Here is a 15,582-nt window from a genome sequence, read left to right as displayed (position 1 = left end):
CTTAGCAGAGATCTTTTGGCGTCAACAGAAAGATTTCAACTTCTACTATATGAGAAAAATATAAAAAGAGTGATAAAACTAATTTTTTAAAATAAAATTGCTTGAGCCACTATTGGTACACGTGTTCCAGTAGTTGCGCTAGTGCTCCAGTAGTAGACGTTCGGGAATTATACAAGGAGTTTTAAACAAAACGGCAAATTTTTACAAAGGTTTAACATTTTTCCCTCGGAACAGCAACTAATAACTTTCGAATGAAGCATAAAGATCATCTCTGGGACTTTTTTCCATTTTTATACGTCAATTTTAAAAACTGCTTCCATCCATTCATCCACTACTGGAACACGACGGCAACTATTGGTGCAAGGGAGTAAATATTTTGCGTAAACTTAATTATTTATAAGACTTTTTGATGAAATAAAAAGCCGAAATTTGGCAAATCGACTAAACTAGAGGCGATCTATCCTAGAGGCGAATTTATACTATGGGGTGAAAATTTTGTACTTCCATTACAGTATTAACGAGTTTGGAACATTTTTCGAATTTTTCCATAGAAACCTATTTTGTCTTTGGGCCTCCTTCAAATCACCACCGAAAAAGCTGAAAATTTCACAGACCACTTTTTATGGTAAGGATGGTAAGGAAGATATGGGAGATTTGAACAATCATTGAGGTTGTTTTAATCCATATCCATTTCTATTTGGTGAACTGTTTAAAAGCTGGTGAAATCTATGGACCAATGCAAGTATTAACTAATTTAACGTTTGAGCGTTGTCTATTTCATTGGTTGCCATGGTCACATAAATATCACAGCATCGCTAAAACGCCAAATAGTGAACTTTAACATGGGTCCAGTTTTGTTAAATTAAGATTTAGAATATGTGACTTAGCAAAATATCAAAATAATGATTCCAGGGTTGAAAATATGACATTTGACTAAGAACTTCCAGATAAATCATGAGATTCATTAGAATTCCAGGAAGCTGGAGGTTTTTTGAGGATGGTTTAATAAATCATTCATAAATTGCTCGTGGAGCAAAAACGATTTTTGAACCACCCGAATGTACAAGTGATTTTTTTAAATTATTCCTGGACAAAAAAATCCAAAACAAGAACTATTATTATTTTTATTTATTGCTTATGGCACTTAACTTTTAGCAGGTACTTCAAAAACTTAGAGATAACATGATTCAGCATGTCAAAGTAGAGTGGTTTGAAAATGCCTTTTAAATTGTTTCAAACAGAACTGAATATCACTTGCTATAACTTAGTTCGGAGTATTTAGTCACATGTGTCATTCAAAAAGCATTGCTTTTGCACACACGTTTTTATGAAGTGTATCCTTTTCTTTTTTTTTCTGGAGTTACGTTCCCACTAGGAAACGAGAAGAAACTATTATAGAAAATCGTGCCAACTGATTTTGTATGTCAAGTGGTTGGTATGGCGAAAAATCTGCATTACGCCTGTAATCCGCCAAACATATGTAGGGGGACTGGGGGTAATATGCCCATGTTAAGGGAATCAGCGATTTTAGATGTGAAAAACATTATTTTATGCTTCTTTTTAATTATGGTCGAATAAACAAACATGTTTTCTATCAAAACGTAGAACCAGCTATCAATTTTAGCTCTTTTGAGGTTTACAAATATTTTTTTTTAATGCTTGCTTAACTGCATATGTATTGTTTTGCGGGGTAAAACGCCCCGCTTGAGTTCGGTGTTAGGGCGATGACATATTGCAGGAGTAAAGAAGGGATAAAAGGAGAGAAGAGAAAAGAGTCAAAGCTCTCTCAATGCAAACTATATGGAAAACGCGCTTACCTGGTATACTGAAGGCGAAGCAAAGAGGTTCAAAGAGATCTGTGGAAATCATTTGCTGCTTCGACGCGCAAGAACGCTAGTGAACGCTAGAGAAATATGATATGACTGCGCTCGTTTTTGGCGTAAATGGAGCACGGGTCAGAACGTTTGCTAGTAAATTAAATCCACAAATAAAGAATTTTATAATTAAATGAATTAAGTTTTGTAACTTATCATAATTACAACTGATTTATTGATAAACTGTTAGCGTGATAAATCAAAATCCGAACAGGACCAATATCCGGACACTCTGGTGAAATGCAATCATTTCAATGTTAAATATCCTTCCTAGTGTGAGAATATTATTCCTACTATTAATGTTAACTATGTCAACAATAGTTAACATGAATTGTAACATGAATTGACATCAAGTTAGCCTTGTAAAACATTATTAAAGACAAAAACAAAAGTCGGTTCCGCTAGGACGCGTTTGCTTTCAAAATTAACGATAACCAAAGAAATTCTACTCAATGCGCCATCGCGTTTCGGCGATTCATCACGCGTTTGTTACGTGCTTATCATATGTGATTCATGTTCTGTAGTGATTTGTTTGTATTTTGTTCTCGGTAAAGTCAATAGTTTCGAAGAAATTAATGAAATGCATGTAATTCTGTGCCAGAAGAAGACTGTCCGGATACTTATATGTGTGGTTTCGAATCCTGACACAGTGTGTTAGCATACAATTTTTCAAAGTTCAAAAAGAAATACAACATCATAATTGTTCGAAAACCTGGAAAACTCATTGAATGTTGAACCGTTGTGATTTTTAATAGTATTAACTGAAAATGTTTGTAAATTGTGTGTAATTATTGAGGGAACGATGCACATATCACAATTATCTTTTGAAGACTGCAAAACCTACGTTTTATGATGTTTCTGTATAACCCAACAGAGGAACAACATTATTTTTACAAATCCATGAATCTTTGTATCGTGATATCAAGGTATGTTTAATGGTTTTTATTTTGTTTTAAAGAACAACTGCGATTTTTTGAATGTCCGGAATTTGATGCACCGATGTCCGGATTTTGATTCATGTGTCCGGATTTATGGACACGACATGATGCAGAATTAACTCAATTTTCATTAAATTCATTGTAAATTTGGTGAAAATTATCAAGTTCTAACCTAAAAGCTATCATCTCAAAGTAATACATAATAAAATAACGATTAACCAATCGTATGCAAGCATTTGAATATGTGTATCATCTTAGGTGTCCGGGTTTTGATGCATCACAGTAATCAGTATTTTTGTTTTCTATATTATTTTATTGCTTTCTCCAGTTGATAACTACTTCGAAACATCTTTTATCATTAAATGTGGTGGAAGAATCCCTACTTGATATTGTTGGCGAAAATGAAAAACTGTTTTTGATCGAAATGGCATTTGAATATAAACAAGAACAGGGGTGAATAATATGTTGCTTGTTCAGCACTAATCTCTCTTTTAAATATCTAGATTTTTCAACAATTTTATTACAATCATGAATAATTATAATTCGTCAATCATCTATTCCTTATTTCTATTTGTCTTGTTTCCTGTATACATTTTCCTTATAAATCGAGATAAAAAGATGTCGAAGAATATGATCAGTTGATCATGTAAGCTCAGGCTTTGATTTAAAATTTCATCAGTTTGAACATTCACTCTTGTGTAATTTTCAGAGTACTCTTGGCTTTATGTGACTCCATTTTGCTGATTTGAAGAGCAGATTGTTCGCTGTTAGATGATTTGACAGCAAATAAACAGAAATACAGAATGATAATACTGACATCTAAATTTGAAAAAAAAAAAAAAAATATTCAGATGGACTTTCCATCGAAAATTGAAATTCAAGGTAAAAGCAATATTCTCCGTCCCAACCTCACCTCCACAATAATCTATCCAGCCCAATGTGAAACAAAACAACGCCATTATGGGTTCCGGGCAATTCGATCGGATAAACCTTAAGTAACTGTTTGTAAAACGCCTCAAAAAACAGGAAATCTTCCTGGAGTTCTTGATTACGATTGATATAAAGCACCAGTTCAATAAAATTTTGTGAAATACAGTGATACCTCCATGAGTCGATGTTCCATGACTCGATATCGACTCATGGAACCATACTAAAAACATAATTTCATGGTTACTATGATGGTCCCTAGAAGCAGCTTTCCAAAGAATTGCTGTTCCATGACTCGATATTTCCATGAGTCAATGGTCCCTTCAATATCGACTCATGGAGGTTTCACTGTATCTAGATATTTTGTGCAACACTATGGCTTACGTAAAACAAACTTGCTCCTTGTGGATCACTTGTCAATGCGGTATATAAAAAATCGACAAGGCATGTTTGATAAAATCTCAAACTATATTACTTAGTACAGACAGAAAGCGAGGATGTGAAAGAGGAGCGTACGCGTTGAAGGTCTCTCCATGCATGTTGTATGAAAATCGCGCTTACCTGGCATACTGAAGCGATGCGAAGAGGGATGGAAAGTGTGATCAAGCGTGAAAGCAGTTCGTATGGTGCTTCGACGCGCGAAAACGCTTGAAGATAATTTGAACTATTATTGGCAGCACTAATATTGCGCGTGAATTTCGAACTTATGAAAACAGTTGGAAGTAAACTAAATTAACAAACACAAAAGAAAAGTTCTTTTTTATATTTGAAAAAAAAAATGTGTGCTTTGTACCACTGAACTGATCTTATACAATAAAATTCCCCAACTCAAAATTATCACTCGGCCATTCCGTAGAAAAAAAAGAAAACCACAATGTTCCACGACTTATAAATAAGAGAGTCGATTTGTTATCAATCATTAAAACCATAGCTTTTACTTTAATAAAGCGGGAAATTGCTCTCAAATTTGATCGATTATTACCCGTTCGGAAAATCAATATTTACTTAAAAATTAACTGCAATTGGAACCATTCGTGTTCTTGTTTATAATATCGATGATTCAAGCTTAGAAAAGATTCCTATAAAACATTTACAGTACTCGTAGAAAAGGTATGCAATTAACATACTATTTCATTCCATAGATACAAACATGATATTATATCTATAACTAGTGTATTGTTTAATCTTCCAGTCGTCGCGCGGTTCACCACCGTCAAAACCACCACACTGCTGTTGAGGACGAAAAGCGAGTTTTTTTTCAAAAGTGTTGTACAAAATACAACATCGTGACGACTGAAGTGTGAAGTGAATTTAAAGAAATTATTCGTTCATAACAGCAGAAGTTTAATAATTTAATTTTGTGTGGAAAAAGGCATTCAATTTCAAAATTCTCGAAAATTATAACCTTTTTTGAGAAAATATTCGATAGGCTTGATAGATATCATTTTTTAAATTTCTTTATAAGTATCATTTCAAATATTACATATACTTCTTCTGTGTGTTCTGTGTTGAATTCTCTGTGTTTTATTTTGAATTCTCTGAAGAGCTTTCTTCCTGGTTACAATTACAACAGCTAGTCCATATTGGTACAGCATACAACATGGTTGGCCTGAAAATGTGTTTGCATATCAAAAGATTGTTCTTAAGACAAAGTTTTGATTTTCTATTAATAATGGAATAGAGACATTTTACATATTTGTTACATTTGACTTGAATGACCTCAATGTGATTTTTGAAAGTTAAATTCTTATCTAGCATGAGCCCTAGATACTTAACTTCATCTGATCAATTTATTGGAACCCCTCTCATCGTGACAACATGTCTACTTGAAGGTTTCAAATAAAGAGCTTTTGGTTTATGTGGGAATATTATTAGTTGAGTTTTGGAAGCATTAAGAGAAATCTTCCATTTTTGCAAGTATGAAGAAAAAATATCCAAACTTTTTTGCAATCGACTACAGATGACACGCAGGCTTCGTCTTTTGGCGGAGAGGCCTGTGTCATCCGCAAACAAAGATTTTAAATCCCTGAGTTAACTCAGGTAAGTCAGATGTGAAAATATTGTATAATATTGGTCCCAAAATGCTGCCTTGGGGACACCAGCTCTTACAGGAAGTCTTTCAGACCTGGAGTTCTGATAATTAAGCATAAGTGTACGGTTTGACAGATAACTTTGAATTATTCTAACAATGTATGTTGGAAAATTAAAGTTTTTTAATTTTACGATCAAGCCTTCAGTACCAAACACTGTCGAATGCATTTTTTATATCTAGATAAGCAAGACCAGTAGAATAGCCTTCAGATTTGATGGAACGAATCAAATTTGTTACACGTAAAAGTTGATGAGTGGTCGAATGTCCATGGCGGAATCCAAACTGTTCATTGGCAAAAAATGAATGTTCGTTGATGTGGGCCATCATTCTGTTCAAAATAACCTTTTCAAAAAGTTTACTGATGAAGGAAAGCAAACTGATTGGACGATAGCTGGAAGCTTCTGCAGGATTTGTGTCTTGTTTTTAAATTGGTACAACCCTAGCATTTTTTCATTTGTCAGGAAAATATGCTAATTGAAAACATTTGTTAAAAATATCAGCTAAGAATGATAAGCTACTTTCGGGAATTTTCTTGATGAGGATGTAGAAAATTCCATCATCGCCAGGAGCTTTCATATTTTTGAATTTTTAAATAATAGTACTCATTTCTTCCAAATCAGTATCCCAGGAATTTTCGAAAACGTTCTCTTGATTGAGAATATTTTCTAAGTCTATTTTGAAGAACTTGATTTTCTATTGGACTAGTAAGTCCTTAATTAAAATTGTGCGCGCTTTCAAACTGCAAAGCAAGTTTTTGAGTTTTTTCGCAATTAGTTAGTAGTAATTTGTTTTATTCTTAAAATGCCGGTATTGGCTGCTGAGGGTTTTTTTTCAAAATTTTAGATAATTTCCAAAAGAGCCAAGGTACAATTGAGAAATTTTATTTTCAAAAGTTTTTGTTTCTTAATTGAGAAAAACGTTTCTTGATTTCTTCCTGCAAATCCTGCCATATAATTTTCATAGCAGTATCGCGAGTGCGTTGAAATTGCCTTCTCCTTACGTTTTTTTAAGACGGTTTATCATCATAGTCTATAATCACGTATTCAAATTTTACTTCACATTTCGGAACTGCAATGCTCCTGGCTTCAACAATGGAATTCGTTGAAGTTTCAAGAGCATTGTTTATATCAAGTTTTGTTCGAAAGAAATGTAAACAGATTAGAGTCAATTTATGTTCCATATATATACCAGTCGGCTTGATAGCTATCATCATTATACACAACCATTACCATATATGTTTTGATTTATTTTTGTTCTCTTGAATTAATTAATTTAACTTTTTAGTAGTTGTTTTGATAATATGTGATACTGATTCATATTTAAAAACTATGTCACGAAAATCTATTCATTGGTTATTTAATTAATGTAGTCAATCGTGTATTCAATCAGATTAACAACAACTTATTTATTCTGTTATATTTTTTTCCAATTTTTATGTTGTACCATGCCCACACAGTTACGGATCACCCACAGTGACGGATCACTTTGGCGTTCAACATCGAATAACTTGCCCAAAACATAAACGTTTACGTAAAACAGATTTTTTCCATGTTATACTATTTGTCTTCTACCATTTTTAATGTTAAGCACAACATTCAACCGCTAAATAACGGTATATTTGAAAAATGTTTAGTTGATACCACACAGCTATCATTATATGGTCGTTTTAGCTTAGCTTAGCTTAGCTTAGACTGACTACACATATCAATGGTTGCTATTCCGTGATTGACCGAAGTCAGTGAAAATGCACAAAGAATCAACTAGAAGTTCGGCTGGGATTGGCCATAATCTTCTTCAGTGTGCATAATTCAGTGCCTCTATTTATACAGGGTCAATAACGGCGCCGGCCACGTCCTTGCAGTCAGGTGGGATTGGGGGAAGGAATGTTAGTGTGTAACCTTTGCTTTTTGGAGACCGTGTTTGCCTCTGCATCTCCACAAAGGTTACTGGGAGGGATGTTTGTTAATGGGGAGGATCGTTGGGTCATAGGATTCACTTTGATAAGTGATTAGACCATGATAAACAATGATTTGTGAGATATATACATGCTTATACGTAAATATAATCTTTTCATTTGATATGAAAAATTTCTATGTAGAGGGAAATTATGCCGACACTTGAGGTGACGAACCATTCAAAGTTTGTTGAACAAATACCTAAATGTAACATTCCTACAGCTGTCAGGACGAAAGCATGTGTTATTATATTTTACTCATTTGAAAAGAAAAACAAAAAACTCGATTGGTTGGGACATCATAGAACACTTTTATTCTTATGCCGACACTTACAGTGGCGAACCATCCAAAGTTGTTGAATAAAGTGAACCTTTCGCAAGTCTACACTTGTAGTGTCGAACCATTCAAAGTTTTTTTTAATTACAAAAATAAAGGTATATAAGAGGTGTTCTGAAAAAAAATGTTAAACATAAATAAATCATGAATCAGAGTTTGTGTCGACACTCACAGTGACGAACCATCCATAGTTTGTTGAAAAATCATATTTACATCCCACCATTGTAACGATTGAATGTGCAGTCATACATATTTTATAGATTAGAAATAGTAGCATGAAACGAGCTCACCAATTGATCCGTTATCCTTGACTGAGCAGCCACAATCCACTTTCGGCTTCACTCGTTTGCTCGGCTATAAAAAAGCACTCAGGAAAAAAAAAAATAAGCGTGCGACCCAAAAAGAATAAAAAAAAAAAACTGTTCGGGCTTTCTTGACGCACTGCCCAAGGTCGAAGGATCAAACAGAACTCTGCTTGGGCCCTACGAAACACTGCCCAGCAAAACTCGCGAAACGAAAAACAATCTCCCGGCGTCCCGAAAACAAAGCGTCCTGCTTGGGCCCTACGAAACACTGCCCAGCAAAACTCGCGAAACGAAAAACAATCTCCCGGCGTCCCGAAAACAAAGCGTCCTGCTTGGGCCCTCCGAAACACTGCCCAGCAAAACTCGCGGAACGAAAAACAATCTCCCGGCGTCCCGAAAACAAAGCGTCCTGCTTGGGCCCTCCGAAACACTGCCCAGCAAAACTCGCGAAACGAAAAACAATCTCCCGGCGTCCCGAAAACAAAGCGTCTTGCTTGGGCCCTACGAAACACTGCCCAGCAAAACTCGCGAAACGAAAAACAATCTCCCGGCGTCCCGAAAACAAAGCGTCCTGCTTGGGCCCTCCGAAACACTGCCCAGCAAAACTCGCGAAACGAAAAACAATCTCCCGGCGTCCCGAAAACAAAGCGTCCTGCTTGGGCCCTCCGAAACACTGCCCAGCAAAACTCGCGAAACGAAAAACAATCTCCCGGCGTCCCGAAAACAAAGCGTCTTGCTTGGGCCCTACGAAACACTGCCCAGCAAAACTCGCGAAACGAAAAACAATCTCCCGGCGTCCCGAAAACAAAGCGTCCTGCTTGGGCCCTCCGAAACACTGCCCAGCAAAACTCGCGAAACGAAAAACAATCTCCCGGCGTCCCGAAAACAAAGCGTCTTGCTTGGGCCCTACGAAACACTCCAGCTATCATTATATGGTCGTTTTCTGTAAAAAGTGCCGTCAGCATTCATAAGCTCCCACAGGTGGTAAAATTCAAATGTTATAGCATAAAGCATGCTTGTTCGCTTCGATTCAGTATGAATTCATCATTGGAAAACATTTTTCTTGATTGTTGATTCTAAATACCAAATGTTAGCACTTCTAACTAGTGATCCATAATATGGACCAGGAAATGATTGTTTACCATGGATATGGATCACATCCAAAGAATGTAGATTTCTGCCATTTTAAGCATTGGATTCGACATTTTTAGACAAAAGCACTAAGGATAAAACTAATAAAACATCAAAGTTTGTTAAATTCGGTTTTTAGCAGACAAAAATGGGTGGAAAACTTGGTATGGAGCGAAAACAGTTCATGTCTCAGTTACTACAATGCAGTATCACAAAAAAAGGGCATTTTACCGTTGTTTCCAGCACTAATACTGCTATTTTTTTGCAGTAATTTGTGACACATTGTTAACTTTCGTCAAATCAAGCAAAACAGATGCATTGAGTTGAAAATCTCTTGATTTTGCGCACTGATCCGTAATGTGTCACAATTTGATCCATAATATGAAAATTGATCCATAATATGGTTTTCAGAAACCGATACAATTTTTAATTTTTATGCAATCCTATGTAAATATTACATTCAAAACAGTTTACTATATGAAGATCCAATTTGAAACGATTCAATTCGTGCTTTAAATTACGTTTACTATGTAGTTTTATTGAATTTTATAGGTTGGACTCCACACTATTTGATCCATAACTGTGGGGTCATGGTATATACTCTGAATGATAGCCTATGATTGCTATTTCTGCTTGTTTCATCCAAGTTGTATCGGCCCTACATTGTAATTTCTAGCGGACTTGAGTGCGGATGACGACGAAAAATAAACATGCTTAGTGATTTAAATGGTTTTCTTCGCACGCCATCGAGAAGCAGTCTTCCTGCTTGATGAGAAATGATTTTAACAAACTTGCTACATTCTACAGAGTCGCCTTTACAGGCCTCTGTTGATGCGAATGGGACATGGGAAAGGAGAAGAAACCGAATAAAGCAGCCGTGCGCGCTCTCTCTCTGGTCGCAGGCAGCATGCTGTTGCCGAAGCACAAAATCAATGAAAACACGGAGCGCATTGAAACTCTTTCGAAACCTCTCCCAGTATGCCATACCATTTTTACCTCTTCTCTTCTCTTTTCGCCAACACTTCACTTCACTTCTCTTCTCTTTCAATATGTCATCGCCCTTACTCGTGCCGTAAAAGTTGGCTCTCGTCGATAGTTTCAGAAATTTAATTATTTTTCGACCTAAAAAATGGTCTTGAAAATCGCACAAAATTGCAACAAAAACAGCGAAAAACGTTTCTATACGTTTTTTACAATTTTCTTTGCAAAAAAACACACCCCCGGAATTGAGTGGAACGAACTCACTTTTGAGTTCGTCATTTTTTCTCCGTGTATGACAACTGAAATTCTTTTTTGTTTCACTTATTATTTATTATTTATGTTTTTAAACTAAAAAAACGTAAAATATTACAATTACTGTGATAGGAAAAAAGTAGGAACTCAGCGACCTGTCAACCTATTTTCAATTTTCTTTTAATAATCTTTGATCCATACTGTTTATTTGATTCTGTGTGGATTTCATGCTTCTGGTGGGGTGCACTTTTACCCCAGAGTAGCGTGAGTCAGGAAGGTCAACATAACTTCCCAGCCAATCAGTACTTCATCCTGCTGTATCTCGGTCAAAAATCATCCGATCGACGATTTTTAAACCTACGGACTACAGTCATCGCTGGAGCATATGGAATCCGCAGGTTCGAAAATTTCGTTGATCAGACGATTCTACAGCATGGTTAGGTTGGCTGGGAGGTTTTTTCCATCATACTATAAAAACGTTCCTGACCTACGCTATTCTGGAAGAAAACTGAACACCACTAGAAACATGAAATTCACACAGCATCAAGTAAAAATGGTTGAAGATCATTCAAAGAAAATCAAGAATCGGTTCACAGGTCGCTGAGAACCAAGCGTTTAAATATTTAGTTGCCACTTTTGTCCTATCATGATGTTTGGAGTGTTAAAGCAATTTTTTTTTCGACCAGACGACTAAATGTAATTCGATCAAATGATTCCTTGCATTTTTTTCTGTTCATGTACTGTCCATAGAAGGATAACCGTCTCACATATATTTTCGAATCAACATTTTTTTTTATTTCAACACAAAACTCTTATATGATTCTAAACTTTACCATGTAGGGTTTCGTTCTACTTCGTCGTAAGCGTTATTATTCGTCGTATCAAACTTGAAATGTTCCACTATGGCGGATATTCCAACTTACCTGCACCATAGATTAATTTTCCAAGTGTATTTTTGTGAAAGCTGTCATGGTTTGTACACTTATACACCAAAAATTCAATAACACTACTTTATTATTATTATTAGCTTTATTAGGGAGATTTTCAGCCCGTGGCTGGTTCATCTCCAAACACTACTTTATTTCGTTAAATAATTTCAGTTAAATTATCCACTTTGCGCTTTTTCACCGCAATCGCATGGACGAACACGATTTGAGAGAAATGCTTAACGATCGACACCAGTCACCACTTTATGATACAAGTTTCTTCCCGCCCCCCTGTGTGACTTACTTCGCCGGGCACTTATTTTCACATGGAAAACCTTCGTGCTTCTTCACTGAAGGGTTTCATTCCAATCACACGCCGTGAAAGTTTTATAATTCACGAAATTATATGAAATTTCCTCACCGACCAAGTAAAATTGAAAATGTGAACAAAGTTCAATCCGTCGTACTGAGAAAAAAAGCTTGTGCGCATCAATGTGTGCGCAATGCTCGACGTAAAAATACAATTCCTTTGATTGTGTTGCCAATGCCTTAATTGTACGGTCAAAAGGAATTGTATTCATATGTTTGGGCTGAATTTTGATGACGAACAATGAATTTTAAAAGAAATTAGTATATTTTATCATGCCGAAGGAATGGAGGGAGATGCCCGTATATCTATATATTCTAGTAAAACATTTTATTATAGCGTTGATATATTTTTTTTTCTATCTTTATTAACGAGATTTTTAGCCCTGGGCTAGTTCATCTCGGGACCAACGGCTTTACTTCCCTTCCGAAGGAAGTCGTCACTGAAATTTTTAGTGACTATCTTGGGGATGAGATTCGATCCCAGGTCCTCGGCGTGAGAGGCGTGTGTTCTAACCACTACACCAGGTCCGTCCCCTTGATATGTTGTGTTTTGACCACTCAATATATCACACTGAGCCGTAAGTTGTGAGACGAATCTGGAAACTGATTGCGACTGAAATGAAATCGATACGACAGATTGAGAATACGGCAAGATGCATTTTCTTTGTATTATTTTCAAAAAGAGATCAAGATTTATCAAAATCTTATTGTACAATGTTAAAGCCGTTTTGAGAAAGAATTGTTTGGCATCGGTTTGTATCAGCACCATTCACTGCAATACCGGGAAAATTGCAGTTCTCACTGACCAATGCCATCGTATTCAGAAATTAACTAAAAAAAATTGAAAAGAAAAATGTTGCGGGAAAATATAATATAAGTCTAGTCCCATATTAAAAAATAAAGCCATCAGTCTTCATGTGAATTTACGAAGGTGTCTGCATACTTAATTTAGAATACCGAATATCGGCTTGCTGAAACCGAAATTTGCACAGCCGAGTAGTCGGCAAGCAGATTGCCTGGGATCTCAGGAAATAAAAGCCTATTATCAGTTGAACGTGCTTCGTTACTAAGCAACCGGTCAATTTGTTAGCTGAATCAAGATATTTTTAAGAGAGGTACAACAATCTAAGCAGAAAGTGGATGCGGAGGTTTGGAAACAGCGGGGTGAAGATAATGACAGCTGGCGGGTCTGCGAGCTGGCGAGTTTGTTGATGCAATTTTTCCCTCAAATGGTTGCTATCGTTTCCATAGTGCCAAAATGTTTATTATCACGGATTGAAAATTCAAAAGGAATTGAAAATTTCTTCACATATCAACGATAATTTCAGGATACAGGTAGAAACAACTTAATTTTGTGCCTTAGATTAGGTTTGAATTTAATTTCAGTTTTGTTTCAGGATGCCATTATTCCACAGTGAGAAAAAAATACTCAACTCCGTAGCGTAGAGCTCAAGACCGCTGTCCCTAACTTCTTGTCTCGATAGGACAGCTTTTGCTGTGAACAATATTATGCACAGCAGAAATTTAACATTTGTTACTTTCAGGCCATTTTTACAACTTACGTTCCGAAGACAAAAATTGGATAAGACGAAACTTTGATGACATGGAGGACTGTGATATTCCTGCTATATTCCACTGATGTTTCCAACACACATAATGTAAGAAAAAATAATATATATTCGGAGAGAAATAAATCAGAAAATTCCGGAATTTCATGTTCTTTTTCAAGGTAGATACGTCGAAGAGACAGCTGTAAGAAGAGAAGCAGCTATTGTCATCGTGACCTATTATTTTTCTTAGTTTTTACGACTCAACTGGTTCAAAATGGTTTGAGTTCTTCTTTGGATAAATATCATCATTAAATTTAGCAATTGTTTGAATCTATTTGAGAACATGAAGTTTTACACTTGGTTGTTGGATGACTTTTGAAAAACAAAATAAAAATTGAGGGGAAAAGTTGCTAGGATCTCAAGGCTTGCTGATCAGATGGAGCAACACAAACTTGCCAGCTGTCAGATCCTTTCTTAACCCGTTTACGCCCAAGGTATCTCACAATTCAAATTCAGCTCCGTTTTTGTTATTCATAGTCGTATTCCCATAAATTAAACCTTATTTCACCAAAAAATTTCAAGTCTATGGTGAGGATCCAAAAAAATTCTTGAAAGTGTGTCGTCCATATCTAGCTATTCTATAAGTTTATTTTCGAAATTAATCAAATATATTTTCATGCAGTTCGACCCATTACAATGTAAACAAGTTGGAAAAAAAAACTGCTGGTGAGGGGTAATTCATAAATTACGTCACGTACAGAAGAAGAAGGAGGGAGTTACAATGAAACGTGACTACCCATATAAAAATTGGAATCCATACAAAAAGTGTGAAACAGAGGAAAATTGAGGAGGATGAATATGGCAAAACTTTGCATGACGTAATTTATGGACGCACCCTGATAAAGAAATTGCAACATAAAGAATAAAAATTGGCGAAAGATGCATGCCAGAACTAAATCATTTAGTGACTTCAATTCAATTTTCTGCTCTACCACGTAAGTAAGATACAGACATACATACATTTCCATACATGTAAATGTACAATTATGCACACTTAAACCATTTATACCAAAAACAAAATAAAATCTTACATCAAATATTTTGATTATAAAAAAACCTACAGATGTTTCAGAATAGTCTTCAAAAAGATTATATACAACTTGCCAGCTGATAATGGAAACATAACTATCAAAATAATTTTTCTGGTTCAAGTTTTTAGTATACAATGTGACTCTGATCTGACAGTGATCGAAATTTATATTTGGCATTATCAGAATTTCGTTAGTGCTGATCAAAAGTTAGTCCTTCAGTCCAATGACAGTCAAATATTGGACTCCAACTATTACATGCTTTACAGATGTGAATATTTGAAGCCAACATTATTCGGCTATAACGTTTAAGTTACTGCATCACTGATGCATATAGTCTTATTCACCGATAGAAGCGAATCCACGCGGTCCAAGATTTTTGACACTAGAGCTGGCCAGAATAACTGGAGAGCATACTAAAGCGTGCCCGCTCAAATGTCACAATTCTTGGTCCGAGTGAGTTTAGCAAGGATGGCTCTTTACTGCTACCTCAACGCGTCGCTGGTTCTAAAAAGTAAACAACCATACAAAACTACGACCAAACAATGGTGAAGGCGTAATCAATTTTCTCGAAAACATTCATTTTGGGAATTAAGTAGAATTTTCTGATTAAATTGGCAACAACGCACTGCAGTAGCGCGTAGTAAATAACTGCTTGTAAACAATATCTTTCAAGCGCATTTACTACCTGTAATTTTGCGAATAATAATTTTTACTTTTCCACGTTTAAGTCATAAAACTGGTTCTGGACTTAGGTTGGCGGCTATTCAATTTTACTCTCGTTTTACAGCCGCCCTTCACCCTTGGAGTTCAGTTCATGGATGGATAAGTCAATTTGTCGGTTTTTTCGTTCTTCAC

The 15,582-nt window shown here is 35.8% G+C and overlaps 1 protein-coding gene across 1 annotated transcript in view; it reads right to left on the bottom strand.

Moving 5' to 3' along the window:
* The window catches only part of LOC5569229 (esterase B1), a 129,479-nt gene that overhangs the window by 26,639 nt on the left and 87,258 nt on the right, over positions 1-15,582 (bottom strand). The gene's annotated exons all lie outside the window — the stretch shown is intronic.

This window comes from Aedes aegypti, chromosome 1, assembly GCF_002204515.2.
Source record: "Aedes aegypti strain LVP_AGWG chromosome 1, AaegL5.0 Primary Assembly, whole genome shotgun sequence".
NCBI classification, from domain to species: Eukaryota; Metazoa; Arthropoda; class Insecta; order Diptera; family Culicidae; genus Aedes; species Aedes aegypti.
This window is presented reverse-complemented; position numbering and strand designations above follow the sequence as displayed.